We start from the raw sequence: 14,013 nt of genomic DNA on the forward strand, positions 1-14,013 counted from the left end.
AAAGGAAAGGAAAGAAAGGAAAGAAAGAAGAAGAAAGAAAGGAAAGAAAGAAAGAAAGAAAGAAGAAAGACAAGAAAGAAAGAAGAAAGAAAGAAAGGAAAGAAAGAAAGAAAGAAAGAAAGAAAGAAAGAAAGAAAGAAAGAAAGAATAGAAAGAAAGAAAGAAAGAAAGAAGAAAGAAAAGAAAGAAAGAAAGAAGAAAGAAAGAAAAAACAGGCCTCCTGAAATCCTGTGTACTTCAAGGATTTCCTTAAAACAGAGTGGTACGCATATGGGAAGACTTTACTGCAAAAAGGAAATCTGAGGTGAGCTTGCAGAATCTCTGCTAAAACATGCTTTAGAGAAAAATTGAGGAGTTACAAATATGTATAAATACACCATTCAAGAACAGTCTGTTTTTGTGTTTTCTGGGGTTATGTGATTTGTGTGGTTAATTTGGTTTTGTTGGTGTTTAGTTTTGTTTGGGATTTTTGGTTTCTTTGTGTATGTGTGTGTGTGTTTCCTTTTTTTTCCTCGAGCAAGAAGAAAAGAAGGAAAATTTCTCAATTAGTAGAAATAATAGCTTGGAGTGAAGAGCATGGCACACAACCTAATTTCATTATGACCCAAAGGCAGTAACATCTGGAGAATACCTTTTCTATCAGAGATATTTCCTCTCAGAGACTTATAACCTTGAATGGCAAAGGAAAAATCTGCCATGAAGATTCAGTTGAGCTAAAATGGTAGGAATAAGGTTTTTAATATTCAGTGTCTGTTTTCCAAAGAACAGATATCAGTATTTGTCCCTGATTCTAGGAAATACCACAGTGATGCCTTTGAGAAAATACAAACCAAGAGGTTTAAAACTTTGCTACATTTTGCTACTTCTGATTTACACTGTCTATAATAAGAATAAAATATGAACTCCTATGGAATTACAGGCATTTTTACTTAACACATTTTTACATAGTGTGGGGGAAAATGTTCATTTCTAAGCAGTGCATATATCAAATACAATAACATAAAATTCTTGCAGTTCAGTAGTTTTAGCTGTATCACTCTAAACTGAAATTTCTTAAAGGGAAAATAAGAAAGTGTTCCTGTAAAATCAAGGCTTTTCAGTTCAGGTAGAGAAACCCCAAAATCAAAACTTTCCTTGAGACTTTTCTATTTTCTAAAGATGTAGACATCTCAACTATTGGGAGAACAGCTTCTGATACTGCACATTGCTGGATGAGCTTCCAAGTGGCTACTTGCCAAGTACAGGAAGAAGCTTACAAAATAATAAAAAATAAATAATAAAGTAGCCTAGGCAGCTCATATGCTTGAAGCTTGGCCAAACTATAAGGAACTGCAAACACAGACTTGCAATGAGAAAATGTCAGACAAACCTAACTACAGGCATCACCACTTGTGTCGTTGAAAAGAATAAGAACATAAATGACAGCTGCTACAACTAGAAATCATTCCCTATTGAATAACATTATATAACACTGCTTATTATTTCTTCTTCACATGGAACTCAGTATAACAATTTGGCTGACATTTTCTGTGTTATTAAATTTGACAGTTTGCAGGGACTGTCGATGAGTAAACCCTATACTTGCTCACAACTCCATACTGTGATCTGAAACAGGATTGGCAGCCTTAGCCTGAGAAATAGGGGCTACACAAAGATGAACTGCTGATTGTACTTTTGTAGCACTTGGGAAAATCTGCCATTCTTCAGGAAGGCCTCATGCTATAATGTCTTTTTTCGCTCAATCTATAAATCAAGTCCTCACAGAACTAGTCAAGGCAGAAAAACCTCTAGACCTGCTTTGCTGTGAACTGTGTAAACCCCATGTGATACAGCAACAGAGGGAAAAATTCCCTCTTGACCCTTTAAGATTTTTGAAGCATTTTTACACTGACACTATAATAAAGGAATGTTGCCATGCTTTTTAACAAGAAATATGACCACTCTGGACTCTTGATAAGCTAACTAAATAAAAAATAACATTAGACAATTGGTAATAATAGTCTTATAACTGTTTTTACAGCTTATAATTTTCATCTTGTTCCACCAGCTAGTTCTTTCCCTGTCATTGCATCAATTTCTACCCTACTTACATACTGCATCCGTTTTTCTTTTTATTCCTGGTACATGCTAATTTTATCACTTTTCTGGTTTACATCCTATTAACTGTTAGACGTACACAAAGCATATTTAAAAATTAAGATGCACATTTTTTTTAACTATTTAGTCTTTTTACTATTAATATAGCAATTGAATTATTTATTACAAGTAGAAAAAAATTATAAATACTTACATATCTTTAAGTGATATTTTAATGTAGGTAATTTAGAAAATATACATAGGGTTAATCCTACAGTCAAAATGCTTGATCAAAAAACCATTTTTCTCATTTATTTGTTATTCTTTTTGTGTATTCTCTAATTTGGATTTGATTGCATTTACTTTTACTCCTATGAAACACTATCTGACATTCAGGGGAACACAGAAAAAAAAAATAAAAAAAATACTGTTCAGAAGGGCTTTAGCCATTAACTAATTGTTTCCCCCTGCTCTTCTGTTGACAGAAGTAGCAATGCCAACAGTAGGGAAAAGAGTGCTAAGAATAGGACTGAAGTCCTTGCAAGTTATAATTCTCAAACTTGTAAGTGAAAAATGGATTAACGATATTGGAAATCCATGCAGTACCTAAATAACACGTAACTACTTTGCATTTCAAGGATGTCTCTGTTGGGGCATGAAGGTGCATGCAAGCATTTATCACAGGGACAGGAATAATAAACCTTTGGAAGAATAAAAAGAGCCAAATCCTTTCAAGAGCTCATATTATTAAGTAAGGTACACTAACCACTCTATGAGTGAGCGAGAAGTGCAAAAGAGAGAGGAAAATACACTAGGGAGTTAAGGACAGGCTGAATGAGACCAGAAGAGAATGCAAAAGTGAGACCTGTTTGAGGACAAGAAAAGAAAAATCCACTGCCAGTGACACAGAAATAGCCAAGGTTTCAGATAAGGCCGTGTCTCATTACACTCTGCATCATATTTGCTGAACTCTTAAGCTCCTGATTACCACAGCTGAATCTGGTCAAAGAAAAGATAAGGGGATGAGGAGCAGGTCTGCAGAAGTCCACAGAGTGGGGCATCAACTGGAAAAGTTAAGAAAAAAGTACGTTTTAAAATCTTAACCTATTCTGTATTAGCCACCTTGAATCTTTTCCTGAAGAGAAGTGGCTTAGTCCTTCCACAAGACAAGATAGATTTTACCAAAAAATAGCTGAATGGGAGGTTGCTATGTAAGACCACAGCACTGAGAACATTCAGCCTCTAAAACCTTCAAAGATTACTGCTCCATACAGTGCAGAACAATACATCCACTCTCTGCTCTGTACTCAAAAGACCCCATCAAAAGAATATATTTAGTCCCATGTCTATGCTGAATGTCAAGTGGTTGGAGATTCACAAGATGTGGGAGTCTAGAAATGTGTGACTCCTGACAAAAAAAGTCCTTTGCTGATTCACGTCAGAGAAACAGATACACACCTGGGAGGAAGCTGTGGGCAAGAGGGGTTGGGACCTCCTGCTACAGAGAAGTAAGAATGGCAGCAGCCTCAGTTCTGGCGGAATAGTGACTAGAGGCAGGTAAGGCAGTGAAAATGTGTGTGCAATGAACACAGCTCACAGACCTCCCCTTGTGAAAGTAACATGACTGGGTATAGACAAGAGTTGCAGTCCAGAGAACAAACAGGAATTAGAAGCTGTGCATAGTGGCAGACATATCATATGGGGTTTACAGAGACTTTTGGGTCCTTCCATGGACAGATAGAGGGACAGGTCCTGGCCAGCAAGGTCCCACTCTTAGCTCCTGGCTCCCTGTCCCTTCAGGAGCAACACCTATCTTGGTAGTGCTCTGACATTGGCATTAACATGATGGAAAAGTAAAGATGCAAAAAAGGGAAGGATGAGAAAATGCAGAATGATGAAACAAGAGGTGTTGGTATGGAGAGAGTATAGAGAAAAACATGTAAGGGTGGAAAGGAAAATTTCAGAAAAAGACAAAAAGAGATAATAAAGTTTTGATTAGTTCATTTATCACATTATGAATGCAAGATGCTGTTCTCTTAACAAACTGCTGATCTGATGATACAGCAGCAAGGCTGAAAGCTGAAGATATGGCAGGTAACAAACACCTCATTTTAAACATGTCACTGAATGGAAGAGTCAATTTTTGCACTCTTAAATATAATTTCTCATATATCTAAAAAATAACTTTTGAGTTTATGTCTGAATATATTACTCTTAACTTGTACTCAGACTTCCTTTTCAGTGTCAGCTGTGACCATATACTTATTTACCTTTCATATGGAAGCAAGTTGTATTGTAAAGGAGGTTATGATTTTATTAGGTCTTGTCTAAATATAAAGAGGTTTTTAAAACAGTTCCATGGCTTTTATTTGTAAGATAAATAAACTAGACAGGTATCCAGGATGTCAAATTATTATACACAGACTCACTGCAATATTTGATTATTAATCTTTGCCACAACAAATCAAATTCCTCTCCAGATTTCCATGTGTGTTGTTGCAAATGTATATTCTGGCTTGACTTAGTAATCACAGGTGCATTATTTCTTTATCCAGAATTTCAAGCTGTGTATATTTATTCTGAAAAGGCATGAACTGTACAAGGCATTTAGCTTAGACTATTTGAAAGATATCAACTGTTTAAATGACATTTTCACCTTCAGCAAATACATCTTTGCCTGCCAGAAACAGTGATGCTATCATGCTGCAGGCAATCTATGATACAGTCATGTCACAAATAGGTGTCAACTCTTATTACATTCTCAAGTATAAATTCCACTTATCAGTTCCCACATAGTTGCAGATGTTTTAACAATTCCATTTTACCACGTATGCATCAAGGCTAAACCTCAAATGCTTTATGATATATTTGTAGGACCTACTGTAGATTACCAGATTTGGGAGCACAATCTGTACTTTGTAGCCACCTGGAAATTTTTATTTCCAAAAAAATATTGAATTGACTAGTAATATATTGTCCAAATACCTGGATAAATGAGAGTAATAATTTGTTATGTTTCTTTAGTTTAGTTTTATGTTTTATCAGTCAACTCATGCTATGATGACTAGTAAAGTTTTTGGCTAATTCCAAAACCCATACAACTTATTAAAAATATTTTTTAGAAACAATTATTTCGGAAAACAAAAGAGAGCTCGTATATCCATTCTATAGGGTGAAAAGAAGCAATAGAAAATGATAAAATCTATTCTTCCCACAGGATGCAACTTGCTTGACCCTTTTCTGAACAATCTCTACAGTAGTTATTTATTACTTATTAATCTAATAGTGGTATCACATGAAACAACCTAGAATTTTATTATTTTGAGGTGACTGAATGCAACTTTTCCATAGAGTAGACAAATAATAAAAATAAAACATAAATAATAAATAAAAAATAAACCAAAACAAACACCCCTATCTGCTGCCCCCACCACCCCCCCAAACAACAAAATGAACACAAAATAAAAAACAGGTGTCTTTGGTCAGTGCATCCTCTTCTGAACCACAGTGTAGCCACTCAAGAATCTTAGTTCAATGGACCAGCAGACAAAAAGTTTGGGTTGGTTGGAGTTCTTTTAAAATATCTTTTGTGGAGAAAACCTCTCACCTGACAGGTGATAGCTCCAGCTAAGTCTGTAAGCATTCCATATTTTGACTGAGTGAAAAGAAATATATTATTTGGAGCAAGGAGCAGGACCCCTACTTGGCCTGAAGAGACTGCTCCTCTCCTCATGTGTTTCTGCCTTGCCTTTTTATTGCCCTTGACCCAGCACAGGCATAGAGTTACACAAAGCAGCACAAATTGACATTAATCCCCTTCACTATCTATGAGAACCAGGGGGGAAAAAGTCACTTAAATAGTATCACTCTTCATAGGTAGAAAAGTAGCTTAACTATAGTAAAAAGTGTGTCATCTCTTTCAAGACAGTCAGTGTCACCTCCAGGATGATTCTAGGTCATGGCTGTTTGAGGAGAGTAAGAAAACTTGAGGGATATTGCTGAACCAGTACCTTTGCATCTTCTACCATCAAATGAGAATATTCAAGGAATTACATTTTTGCAATATATCCAGATACTGTCAGTAGAATTTCAAACTGAGTTTGAAATTAATAGCAGTGAAATCTCAGACTGTCTCTATTTTCAGAAGGCTTCTTGCTCAAAAAGCAAGAAGGGTACAATTATTAGCAGATAATACTAATTCTTCCTTATTTTCCCTGAGTGAGGTGACAAATTCCTGAGAGATCAGGCCACACCTGCAGTGGAACAGAAAAATAGTCCCCTGTTACTTTACAGCAACAACTTGGATTATATTTTAATTCATTCTTCCAAAAGCCAAAAACCTTCATAAGGCACAGGCCTAATTTGTAATTAACATATTTTATCATAATTTAATTTCCCTGCATATATATATATTAAATTATAAATCTTGGAAAAAGAGATGTAAAATATTGATAGAAAAAAATATAAAAAAGAAAGACAAAGCGGATAGAAGAAAAAACAAAACAGAAAAACCCAATAAAATATCCAAGCTGTGAATCTCTTTTTTTTTTTTTTTATTATTCAGAAATTCACTAGAAGTCTCTTGGTGCTTTAAGGAAATGAGTTTAATGTACATGCAACTCCCAGAGAGAACAGTCCTTTTTTCAGGCAGATTTCTTAATGAAGTAGCAGATTTTCTAATGAAGTAATGGAAAACTTCAGGATGTGACTTACTTCATGAGCTGCGTGTGTTGTGTGAGGGGAAGGAAATGCTTCCCCCTTCTTAGGGCCTGTGCAGAGACAAGAGCCTTAAATTGCACAAGAGCAGGGAGAATGCATCTACTCCCCAGCAGGAGAATGAACTTTTACCGTAATAGATACTGGAGGCTTGTAAAAGACTCTGGGGGCTTGTGATTTCTGACAACAGAGTTCCCTTCTGCATATGTTCATTTTTAGACACTTCAGACATGGAAGCAGACAGGAAGTCTGTTGGGGAGCCTGTCTGCTTGGGCCTGTTGTGCCTAAGCCCTGTCTGAGGCAGTGAAGAAAGCAAAGGACAATGGCACTCAGATGTCCCCTTCTGCAGGGGAAGAAAACTCCCTAATTCTTCTCTTTTGCAACTTGCCAAAGATTAACACAGAAATATCACATGGGCATAGAGGGAAAATAAAGCTTGCCCGAAGGGTGTAAAGAACAAAAAGAAGGACATAAACAGGTATGTCAGCCATAAAAATGAAGTCCAATAAAAATAATTGTCCAATTAAATCCAATGAAATCCAATAATAAATTGTACTGCTTTCAAGAGAGGTGGCAAACTAGTAGCAAAGGATATAGAAAAAACAGAGATATTTAGGATGCTGTTTACCAGAGTTTTTAATTGCAAGGTGTGCTGAGACTGTCAGTCAGTGACAAGAGATGCTCCACGAAGAAAGACCAGTTGATAACCAAGGATATGGGCAAGACAGCACCTTCACTGGTGGGGTGCAGCTCTGCATAACCAAGCAGGGCTGCATCTGTGACTGACAAGTTCTGGTCTCGCTTTGATAATCATCAGACATGGCAAGATAGGAGTCAGCTTCAAGTTCTACCCAAAGCTGCAGACCAGTTTGCAAGTCAGAGCCAGTAGGCAACAGGGCTAAACACACAGGGCTGAAACTGAATGGTCAAGACTGTCAAGTTGTCAAGCTGAATGGTCAAGATGTCCCAGCTGAGATGGGTCAGGAGAATACACCCTAATCTTTCACTCCAGGCTTAACACAGGCGTTCCAGACCTCCATGCTTAGGAACAACATCTGGGTGAGAAAAGCATGGCCCCCAGTCAAGGATGACCAAATAAGATCGTCTCATAATGGACACACACACTTTCATCAGCCTGGGCAGGGTGTAGTTACCAATGCAGTGTGGTTCACATAACCTTGATGCTACATCTCTAACCTTTGAGAACAGGCTAATGGATAGATTGAGAACTAAGGTGCCCAGCAAAGAAAAAAGAGACAATGGTGCAAGATGCAGCAGGGGAAATTACAAAGTGAAATTTCATACAATTACAAAGTGCATTTCATAACAGCAAAATCTTCATTATTGGAATGGCAAGCCCAGAGAGCTTACGAAATCTCTAACCTTGGGAAGGACCTCAAGTGACCTGGTCTAGCTTTGAAACTAGCTCTGTTTTGAGCAGGAGGCTAGAAAAAATGACCCCCAGAAAGCCTTTCCAAACTCTTTGTTCTATGATTCTAGTACAGAAGGATTTCAATGATTTTCTGGCAAACACTTATTTTATAACTTTCTTATCTCAGCGCAACAACTGAGAAAAAAAATACTTTTGAAAGTTGGCTGATTTCTTAATATTTTTATTCAAAAGTGCAAATCAAATTCTAATCTATAATTTTAAGTTAAGGACATCTAAATCTTGTCAGAAATAAGCAATAGGTCAGTACAGAGTAAGAAAATACTCTTGCTAATTATCTATCTGAACAAATACTTCAAAGTTCAAATAAAAATGGTGATCATACAGTTAAATAAAGTGTTTTTTTGCATCTGTAGGGTCTCCACAGTTAGTCTTACTATTTTGGTCCTGAAGCTCTGTTTCAGAAGATACTCTAAAATAAAGAAAACTTTTGAATTTAGCATCTGTAGGAAGGTGAAGTATGAATAGACTGATCTCCATGTAGAAAGATCAAAAATATCTTTTAGCCTTTTTTTTTGTTTGCTTGTCTTTGTGTTTGGTTTTGGTGGTTTTTGGGGTTTTTTTGTTTGTTTTCTTTCATAAAATTGGAATAAAACAGAAAAGGAATCATTCAGATACATGCATTCTTCTTCGTAATCACTTAATGATTTAAACTCTTACTTAAGGTTTTCATAAACTTTTCTTGTAATTCGAGCCTAACTAGAGATTAGGAATTTTAGTAGGAGGCACAATCTGAAATCCTTAGCTTTTTTCTCGCACTCTGTGTTTCTAGAAGCCTTATGCCTAAGTTGTCTTCCCAGATATTACACTTTGAGATAGACACTACATTGGCTAATAAATAAAAATGTTTCAGCAAAATTCTGTATTGACTTCTTGAAAATTTAAGGAATATGGGATTTTTGAAATGTCTATAAATATGTCATTAATTAACACTTTTTATGCAGATATTGATATCAGAACATTGACAGGACCAGAAGGTAAATGTGAAAAGAACAATTTTTTTAATATTTCCTGCTGAGGAAGAAAACAGTTGAATAAAATTATTAGGTCCATCCAAATAATGGTGTATTTTTTTTTTACTTGTTTTTGATCCACAGCTGATGGTGTATTGTTTAATACACAATTTTCAGAGATGTAGAGATTGTCAGAATAATATATCTGTCTTCCTTACATGCTCTTTTCAAAAGCAATTCTGAATTGACAGAGATTGATAGGTTTCTTTGCTAGCTTTTTTGTTTTCTTTTAAGTCAGTCATATGGCACTTGAAGAAAAGACAATTACAAAGGAAAATTGTTTAAAGATTGAATACTATACAAGGACATGAATTACTGAATGCATTTAATAATTTTAACAATTACATATCTGTAATTCACCCATGATCATAGGTCATTTTTGCATTCTATCACATTTATATTTTGATTTAATGTTGCATCCCGGAGTTTGGGTTTAGATTAGGGTTTTTAATTTATGTTAAAATAAGTTCTGTAATCCCGCGTTTCCCCCGTGTTGTCATCCAATCGCAGATGCCGCAAGGAAGGAAAAGATTCTACCTCTCTCTAACCAATGCTTCCCTTACAGCTACCCCAGCCCAGTTATACCCCCAGTTCCTGTGTTTGTAATAAAGTTGTCCCAGTTTCCCTATCCCTAAACACCCTGAGAAGAACCAGCCCCAGCACCATCTCCAGGCCCTCTCCACCTGCGTAGCAGCCACTGCAGTTGCAGCAGCAGAAGAAGCTAGGAGAAGAGGCCACCGCTTGAGAGACTGAATCAACACCACTGCTTTCTTTTTATATTTTATTAAGCGGGGAGATGTTGCATCCCGGAGTTTGGGTTTAGATTAGGGTTTTTAATTTATGTTAAAATAAGTTCTGTAATCCCGCGTTTCCCCCGAGTTGTTCCCCCCCCACGGTTTCTGGCCCCACGCTGCCTGCTGCCGGATTCTTACCCCTGTGCCGCTCCTGTAACCACCCTGCCGTCCGGCCCCGGGGAAACCCCGTGCCGGCCACCCCGAGCCACAGGATCCCGCTCAGCCCGAGGCTCGGTGCCCGCCCCTGCGGGGTTCTCTGGTTGGTCGCTGTTGCTGGCGTCACCACCATGGCAGCCGCCCCTATTGGCCGGAAGGCCGTGGATCCTCTCGCCCCGCCCCTCCATAAAACCCTATCCCGCCGGCACCCAGGCGCCATTTTCTCCCATGCGAGTGACGGGAGCGGTCGCGTCCTTCCATCGAACTGCACCACATGACCAATAAACCGTTCCTGCCAAGCACGGAGTAAATGGACAAATTCCTTACCTCTTTGCCGGGTCCCTAGCGCACGGTAACAGAGGCTGGCCAGCCCACGCGCCCGAGACACGGAGCCGTGTCCGGGAACCCGCGGCAGCAAACCCCGGCAGCATGTGGAAGCTACGCCACAGCCAGGCTCCCAAGAGCCGCGTGTGGCCGGGGAGAGCAGAAACCCACGCCGCAATTTAAATGTATCAAAATATTTAATATATATAAAATACATATGTTTTATAAGTCAAAAGTATCTTCACTATTCAGAAAGTAGAAAAACCTCACAAGAAAAATTTATAAACTCATAGAGAAAGAAATACATTTTATATGAACCTATTGTATTCATAGTGGCTGAAATGATGCTATTTTAATCTCATAGATAGATATATAAAATTAAAATAAATATGAAATATTAGTGGAAAAAATACTCTGCAGAGCAAATAAATCTTATCTTTAAAAGTCATATCAAGATAGGCAGATCATTACTCTGGGTTAACTATATAATGATAATTATCTCTCCACCAAGCAAATTTCCTAGAAAATATATTATTAACCTATTTAGCCTTACTTAATTTAGACTTTTTTTATCTGTTTGGGAGATATAGAAAATGACCTATGATCATGGGTGAATTACTGTTTTAAATTAACATAAGGAATCTTACTAGTGGATTAGGTATGGACACACAAATAACAACTTTTTTTTAGAAAAGGTCTGAATCAGCAAGCTGTCTTATAATACATTGCTGAGGCCAATATGAAAACACATTCAACAAGGGAATTTAAAGACCATTAAATATTTCAACTATCCTGGTATGTCATGACTATACCAGCTTCTGCTGCAAAACTTTGTTCTGATCTGCAATGAAAATGCAGTTTTACCAGATTGATTTATGTAGAACACACCCACAGACATAGTTGTACATTAGCGTACATCAAACACTATGTCAAAAAAGAGGAATAAAATTTCCTGTAGAGTAATTCTCAACACTGCTTTTCCAGTAGAAATGTACTTTTTGTTAATGTGCAATATTTTGTACTGATGCTTCAGCTAATATAAAGGGACAGAAATATATTTTCCTTGTATACAAATCTGAAATGTCAGAAGTATGAGCCTCTAGCTGATCCAGCACACTGTGAGAATCAATCACAATAATGTCTCTACAATCTCCTTTCTACTGTAAACACAGGTCCCAGCCAAATACCCTTCCCTCTTGCCTATTCAGCAATGTTACCAAAAATGCTATTCCTCCCATAGCCAGAATAATGATAATTTAACTTTTTTTAGTAGAATTTTGCAGCTGTGTTATAGCCTGTCTTTTTAGTTATTCATCAGATACATTATGTTTCATTTATAGTTCCATAGTTGCCATCATCTAGCTTCAGACATCAGAGCCCCATGGTCAATTCATGTGAAGTATATTTTTTGTCAAATCACTCCTCAGTAGCTGGGAAGTGTTGCAGAAAGAAAGAAACTCTTAGAATTAATCTTTGCTTGAACATTAGTGTTGTACTAGAATGTTTTTAATGTTTTGGGGTTTGTGTGTTTTTGATTTAATATGAGCCAAAAAGATAAGCACTGTTAAGCTTGCTAAATTATCTGGGTTTTGAATTTGTAGTTATCTTTTCTAATTTGAAGTTATGTTTTCTAATCTCTTTGCCTTCTGTAAATATCCTGTGTGAACTAGGTTTTAATCTTCTTTCTTTGTTGGCTTCATACTATTAATCCAAGTTTCTAAGCAGGATCTTTTGTTGCACAGCTCAATCAGGATCATTTTGAAAAAATTCTAAGACAGAGAAATCTTTTCTAATTCCTCAAAATTTTCTTTTTATTTTGCCTCAAATTTGCCTTAAAAGTCTTCTCTTATTTTTTGAGAATTCTACTTCCTGTAGTCCTATAAACAAGGAACAGAGATACATCAGATCAGTTTAAAATCAGCTCTAGCTTTCAAAACTGAGTTGCTTTCTCTAAAGGCATTAGCATGGATTTTTTTTCTTTAAAATGGCTATTTTAATGAAAGCATTTTTTCTTAAGACTTCTTCTCCTAACGTCAGTAATTAATATAGCTTTGCCTGAATGAGTCTACATTTCTCTTTATGGTTTGCTCTTTTTTAAAGCAGCTAGGTTAAAGGTTACACATTCAGCATTTTGTCCAAAACAATACAGTCAATGACATGAACATGTCAAGAACAAGCACAAGCTATATTTGTTACTAATCTTACTGAATATACATTAAGTCTTTTGCAACATGGGAAATAATGGAATATTTCAGAAATTAAATGCAACTTTTAGGAATGGCTGTATGAAATAAGAACAAATATCCATCTAGAAAAGTACCCTATGCTTACTACATCAAGGAGAAGCATAGTTAGAAAATTAATATAAAAATGGGTTTTGTAAAGAGTAATCTTTTCCCTAGCACACTCTCTCTCAGCTTCCAACAGCTTGCAGTATTGGCATCTCCTTAGTTAAAATTCCTATTTATAACTTGGCATTTAAAAGGTCTGTAAGGACTTTAAAGCCATAGATATCTCTAATTGCTTTTTGATTTAATTTGTACTTTTGACTTTCGTCCTGTGGCAATTTAATTCTGCAATTTAATTTAGATAATAATAGCAGGATGGGCTTCAGCAAAATATTCCCTAAATCCCATTCTGAGATCTCCCTCAGCATGTTTTACTCACCTATAAAGAGTTGGTAGATGTCCTGTGATAACACAATGAGTTTCTTTTTTCAAGTAGATTTTGTACATCAAAAGCCTGACTTTTTAATTTAACACATTAATATAAAATATTTTGTGCCTGAATATAATCAGGACTAGATGAAAATATTTCTAAAGAGAGCTGGTCAGAATTTAAGTGATCAAAAAATTTCATAGTAGTGAATTTTAATTCCAGAAAGTAATCATTGCTTTTGAGCCAGAAAGGGAAAGAAGGAAACTGTGACAAAATATTGAGAACATATACTTGAAATAAGCATGGGTGTCTAATATCTTGCTTCCAATAAATGTAAAGATTGAAGGAAAGTCTCAGCCCAGGTAAGTATAATAACTGTAAAGAAATTTATGTTTAATGTATTTACTAACTTTTTTTTAATAGATTTTCAAAGGTCTTAGGTCGGTCCCTGATTATACTTTAGATATTCAGATATAATCTTTCCTTTCCAGTGGTTTCAAGAATTTGAAGATTAAGCTCTTTACTGGCAGCTTGCTAGTAAAAACTATAGACTGAAGATGTTACCTACTAAAATTTCCAATAAAATTTTAATCATTAAGGATTTTATTGTTGTTATTTGTGTTGTTGTTAAGTATTTACTAAAGAATGTGCTAGAGAATTAGTGTTGAAGATGGAATTTTTGAATGGAAAACAGAAAATAAAATAGAAAATTAAATAACTACATGGAATTCATGCTCTTCCAATTAACTTTTTGAAAAGCAGAAAGTATTGAGACAGTGTATGAAACTTAACAATTAAACAGATTTTTAAAATTATTTTTTAGGTC

Source organism: Vidua macroura, chromosome 5 (genome assembly GCF_024509145.1).
Source record: "Vidua macroura isolate BioBank_ID:100142 chromosome 5, ASM2450914v1, whole genome shotgun sequence".
In the NCBI taxonomy this organism is placed as follows: Eukaryota; Metazoa; Chordata; class Aves; order Passeriformes; family Viduidae; genus Vidua; species Vidua macroura.